The sequence below is a fragment of the Phasianus colchicus genome, chromosome 5, assembly GCF_987193195.1.
Source record: "Phasianus colchicus chromosome 5, bPhaCol1.hap1.1, whole genome shotgun sequence".
Taxonomy (NCBI): Eukaryota; Metazoa; Chordata; class Aves; order Galliformes; family Phasianidae; genus Phasianus; species Phasianus colchicus.
The window spans coordinates 34,807,886-34,814,243 of NC_143440.1; the positions used below are offsets into that span (position 1 = coordinate 34,807,886).

General features: G+C 32.4%; 1 long non-coding RNA gene across 1 annotated transcript; it reads right to left on the reverse strand.

Annotated features, from left to right (window-relative positions):
* Window positions 1-1,911: 1,911 nt before the first annotated feature.
* On the reverse strand, window positions 1,912-5,338 carry LOC149917845 (uncharacterized). Its single transcript, XR_016467291.1, has 3 exons — window positions 5,274-5,338; window positions 3,412-3,521; window positions 1,912-2,022 (listed from the first exon to the last, which is right to left on the reverse strand). It is a non-coding gene; the product is annotated as an uncharacterized LOC149917845 (long non-coding RNA).
* Window positions 5,339-6,358: the final 1,020 nt, after the last annotated feature.

Here is a 6,358-nt window from a genome sequence, read left to right on the forward strand (position 1 = left end):
TGGGACAAAATACCCTCTGTAGAATGATTTGAGAAAATAAAATTATTTTCAAGTGTCTATGCTTCCTATGTAAGCAATATGTACATATCTATAAATACATATATAAACTCCACACACTGAGTGCTGCCAACAGTCACTATGAATGAAATGCAGTGAGAACAAGTGAAAAAAGCCTGGTTGCTGTCTTATGGTTACCATTTTGTTACACTCATTTTTTTTAAAATTCACAGATGTACTCTTTCATGATGAATTCCCTTAAGTGACATACACTGGGAGAATTTAGACATTTAATTCCAAAGCTGTGTTACTGAAATTCCTGTTCACATGCCATGTAGTAAAAGAATTTGGATTTCAGTGGTGCTTCAGTTCTGACCATACTTTTACCTGCAGCTCTGTTTCATAAATTGGAGCCTACTCCATGCCAAAGAAAATGAAAACACTGGCATTTCTTATATGTCTGTTCTGAGAGTTTTAATTCAGCTGATTTGGGTACATATACTGAACTGGGGTTAACACAAATCTCAACTGGTACTTATGCTTTCACCAAACGTATCTAGGGCTCACTACAGAAATGGAGTGCCTGAGCCTGCAGTTTCACCATCTTCTAGGATCTATCCCTTTGAGAAACTGCCCTCTTTGTAAACATAATTAAATGAAAGCTGACAACATAGAGAGAATTTCCATTTGCACTAAATAGAGAGTAATTCTATATGCTATTTCAACATTTGCAATATTTTGCTTTTTATTTATTAAGATTTTCTACCTGTATAATAATAATGTATTAAAGTTTTAGAGATGTACTCTAAAAACAGCTCTAAAAACACTGGAAAAACCTTAGAACCAACAACTTGCTGGCACTGAAAAACAGAAACATTACTACATGTTGCTTTGTAGATGTTATATTAGAACTCTGGGTTCAAAACACACACACAAAATTAATTCAAATGCCAGTATTTTCATTATCAATAGAATGAGTGAACTGATGTTTGTAATGTTCTGCTTTGTATGTAACTTTATATGGCAACAGATACAATATTTATAGTAAAGTCTATCACCGTTTATTAATGGTATAAATTAGAGTTTTGATACTTCAAAGAATGATATGTTAAAACATGCTGAAACATTTTCAAATAAAACAAGAGAAAGATCTAACAATATATTAATTGTATTTGATTGTTTATATGATAGAGCATCATAAAGCAGTGAATGAAGCAATGTAAATATATTGATTTTATCTAGGCTAATTGTTGTAAGCTTTTAAAAGCCTTAATGAAGCCTCAGGGGAACAATTTTTTGCATTCCTGACTAATAAATATCCTTCTTATTTGGAAACTTCTTTTTCTGTTAGCTTAAAAATTCTTAGAGATATGCTGTTACATGCATTCTAAAAATATTTTTTTCCAGATATTATTTACTAGTTTTCAAGTATTGAATCAACAATCTAATTTTCCTTGAAATGCAAACAAAAGTAGTTCTATGGGCTAATAATGTACTGTAATTGTAAGATTTAAAACAGCTAAGCATATTTCCTCATAATCAATTCTGGAAGTTAACCACATAACACTAACACACTAGCAGTCAATTTTCATAGAAAAATGGCTAGGGTTTTATTCTGAAGTGTCTTTTATGTAGAACTTGAAATAATTCTATTTCAAAGAGTTATTATTTCTATTTTTTCATTAGAAGATCAATAATTTTTTTTTTTTTGCATTGACTGCACAAAAAATATCTAACAGATATTTGAGCTGGACAGCACCTGTGAAGTCATGACATGCAAAATAAACAAGGTTTGTAAGTAGTGCAGATTGCAGGGAAGTCCCAAATCACTTTCACTCAGACATTTGATTTGTATTCTCTATGGAATCCACTCAGGCTTGACAAGGAATAACCAACCTTGTAACCCAGCAGGATTTTATTTTTCATTTATGAGCTACCTGAAGTTCCCTTTTGCTAAAAGGCCATTCAGGGCATTTGCGAAAATGAAAGTTTAGTTGTTGATGAAGAGGATGCAAGTTCTTGCAGCTGGCATAGGGGTGGAAAAAATAAAAAAAAAAAACAACAGAAGAATGGTTAGTTGCTAGTATGTTCTTGGAATGATATATAACAGCTGCTATATAAATATCTTCAATTTTAAAATGCTATGATTTAGTCCTAGTTGGGAGAACAGCTACCTATAATCACCATTGGAAAGTTTCATATTATTTCTTCATGTTTGAACATCTAATCTGTCCATTTTCCCCTCCTGTTTGTAAAGTCAACATTATATATTCTACTTTCAATGTAAAAGTCTGGTAGCAGCATACCAATATAAATAAAGATCCTGTCCTGAAAATACATTTTTAGAGGCTGCAAAGATATTTCCTTTATGGACCCCTATGAAGATGCAAAACTTCTTTCAGAAACAGAATCTTAGTAAACAATTTGTTGATGACATGCAAGGTAGAATATAATTTTTTCTGGGGCTACATGTTCTCTTCAGTGCTGACAACAGGGAAAAAAATAGTAGAAACTTGCATTATAAAATAAGTAGAGCTGGCTGAGAAAATGAGCAAGATTAAATATTCTTTTCATTCACCTTTTTTGTCTATTTTAGTCTATGTATTCTGCTGAAGTAGTCTTGTGTCAGTGGACCTGATAATCAGGCAAATGTTATTTTCATTTATGAAATAAATGATGACTTTAAAATCTAATACAGGGCATTATAAAAACTCTCACTTCTTAATATATTTCTAAGATTATGAGGGAAATACTAATAGGTTTGAATTAATCATTTGAAATCACTTCCAATTTTTTGTTTTTGCTCTTGTAGTGATTACCACATGGAAAAACTGGCTTTCATTTATTGGTTGATAAAATTTACATATTTCTTTGAATTTGGATCATAGTCACAATGTGATGGTGTAGCCAGATAAGACTTTTCTTATTGCTAGACAATAGATATGCAATTTATTTCTGTAAATTATATGACAAATTTATTTACCCAAGTTCTTAATTTTTATATTATTTTTCTTAAAAAAGTGATGAACTTAATCATTATTACTCTGGATTTTGGTAAGATAATTTTACTCAGAAATTTGAAAACAAATGCAAAAATTGGGAGATTAAAACTTATTGCTTCAGCAAAACCATTAGCTCTGCTGGATAAGTAAGAAAACTATTCAGAAAAGCATAATTTGAATGTAAATGAACAACCACATAAGTAAAAACAGCTAGTAATGCAGCTGCCATTGTGTTGACCTGGCAGCCTGCTATTGCAGGCGTTTGCTTAATTCTTCTTTTGAAATCTTTTGAACAGGTCTGTTAAACAAAATAAAAATTATCCAAAGTTAGTGAAATGAAATCTTTAAAGATTTTAGAATGAATAGATCTCAGCATTTCATAAATAATCTCTTTACCTTTTAAGGTTCTCACCTTGAGCAAAGAAAACCAAACGCAATCATTCTTCTTTGCAGCCATTGAAGAAAGCGGCTTTTTACTTCAGGAAAATTTAGATTCAGGTGCCTATTCAATTTTTCTCAATCCTATTGTTTATTAAAAAAAAAATGTCAGAGTCTACTATATACGTATTGAATAACATTCTTATTTAAATGATTTCCACATGAGAAAAGTGGATCTTGGAGAACAGATTTTGTGACTATGCAGATAAAGAATAGAACATTCATATGAGAGTTGTTTGTGACAGATCTGGTTCTACAAAGATGGCACACATGCTTACAAAGTCAGATTATCAATTGTTTATATATTATTTGAATGCTGTATAAAAATAGTTTATAGTTAAATTCTCAGATATGTATTAAGATACACTCTTCTCCAATAAGGTGAATGTTGTCTTCATGTGTTTTAAAACATGATGATATTTAGGAAAGCTGAGATACTTCAACTCTCAAAAGGATTAAAATAAATCTTCTGTTTTGATCAAGAACTTAAGTGTAGACAGTATGTGTCAGAATGGAATGTCACCTCTTTTCTGTTCAGCTCTTTTTGTCTAGTTCTGAAAATGTGCATTTAGAGTTCAGCCATTTATGAAATCCATACCAATTGCAAATCTTATAAGCTCTGGTGATTCTCCAAACCTTGTGGGGATTGAAGGTGGAAACAAATGAGAAATACTAAGACTGTTGGATTTAAATGCAGTTTATGACAAGGTACTTTGCTTTGCAGGTGGCTGGAGAATAATCTTCAACATTTGATTTCAGAACATCTATGCACTCTAACTTTCATTCAAAAATTAACAGTTGAATATCACCAATCAGCTCTAAACAAGTTTTAAATGTGAAAAAAATCAGTATCAAACAAGACTAAATAGTGCTTAGAAACTGAACATTTTAAGGGTGAAATCTGCTTCCTGTGAAGCAGAAACTTCTGTGTTCTGTTTTTCAACATTTTTTCTTTGTTTGATCACAGTTCTCCTTGCCCCCTTCTGATTTCTATTATCATTTACAAAGGTGTATTTATGTGTGTTGTCATTCCTAGACTATCTGCACAGAAATGGAAGTAGTGCCAATTAAATTCAAGAAACTTACTATCTTTCTGCAAAGTAGATCAGCTTAGATCAGAGGTATATATTCAGATTCTGCTGTGTTTATAATACTAAAATTCAGGTCTATTCCTGTCCCTGTAGAAGCAGATTCAACTACTGCGTTTGTGAATGTTACAGTACCTAGCATCAGGTTACATGATGTAGGAAAGTAATCTCTAAAACTATTAACAAAATAAAGGGAGAGAGAAGGACCTCCAAGTCTGGTTTAGTTCACTGGAAATTGCATTGCCAAATCTGCATGACCATAGCGCAACTTGAAGCCAGACAAATTCTGTCTAAAGATGAAGCACCCATCTTAAACACTGGAAATGTAACTATTCAAACAATTTGATTGCAATGGAAGTTTTTTTTGTAGTCAAATGGATTGTTTGGATTATTTCTGTAAGCATGCTTGGAAATTTTCTGAGACATGTTTTTAGTTCCAATACATCAACTTAGAGAAGTTCTTAGTTAATACCTATATTGAAGGTAAGAGAAGAAGACCACAGTGATCCCTTTCTACCTTATATTTCCCCGTAAAAGAGTAAAATTATTCTGACTTCATTACTCTGTCAAGTTTTATGTCACCTGGAAATTTTATCAGAGTAATGTATTTTTACTTAAATATTTGCGATTGTCTTAGTTTCATCTGGGACAGAATTATTTTCTTCAGAGTATCTGGTATGATGCTATGTTATATATATGTATATAACGAGCAGTGCACAAGCAATTGCTCATTATGTTCAATACTCACGGACTGATGCCCAGCCATGCCCCCAAGCAACGAAAGAGAATGAGATGAGATGAACTCCCACCCCCTTCAGTACTCCTTCCACTCGATGTCATAAGGTATGGAATATTCCTTTGGCCAGTTTAAGTCAGCTGTCCTAATTCTGTTCCCTCCCAGCTCTTTGGGCTCTTTGCTGCAAATGGCCTTGGCTCTATACAACGCTACCTAGCAGGCAACTATAAACAGTGGTGTGTTATCAATATTGAATATCAATATTCAAGAGAACTAAAACATAGCATCATACCAGACATTCTAAAAAAAGCAATTCCATCCCAGCTTAAACTATGACAGTGGTGAAAAGCAATTGGACTTGTTCCAGTTCCCATGGAACTACACTGGAAATACTCTATTTTTGGAATCTATCAGTTGGCCAGTTCATTAATACCTAACCAAGTCTGAAGTTTATACAATTAATGCTAATAAGGAAACTTGAAATCTTGTCAAAAAATGAAAATGCTTTTGTCTGAAAAGACATCTTTCTGATAGACTCATACTGACTGTAGTTATTATATATTCATTCTTTGACAACTGAATTTCCTATCAGCTTTTTCATAAGCTTTCTATATTTTAAAATATTAGCTGTTTAATGTAGTTTGGGTTGCTTCGCTTCTCCTTGTCACAGTGTTATAATATTCCCACACTTCCTGAAGATCCATCCCATGAAAAGTAAGCTTTAGGAAAACAGATATGTGGATCATGGAAACCTGTATGCCAATAAGCAAAAACCCTGAAGGTTTTTCCTTGTAAGTTTCTAGCACAGCAGACTAGAAATACTCCATTACTGCTTTATGAAAAATAACGTTATCAGACAGCTTCTTTCTGACATATTAGAAATATTGATATAAATACTTTCCATGCTCTTACTCTATTGGACAGTAATATTTCTCATATGTAGGTATCATTACTATAATTTACTTTGTTACTAATGTGCTTTTAATCCTCATATTTCATAGAGCCATGTCAGGTATAGAATTTTCTGTGATATATTTTGCTCCATAGGTAACTTTTTTAATTGTCTGATTTCTAATTTACATTAATTGATGGGGTCA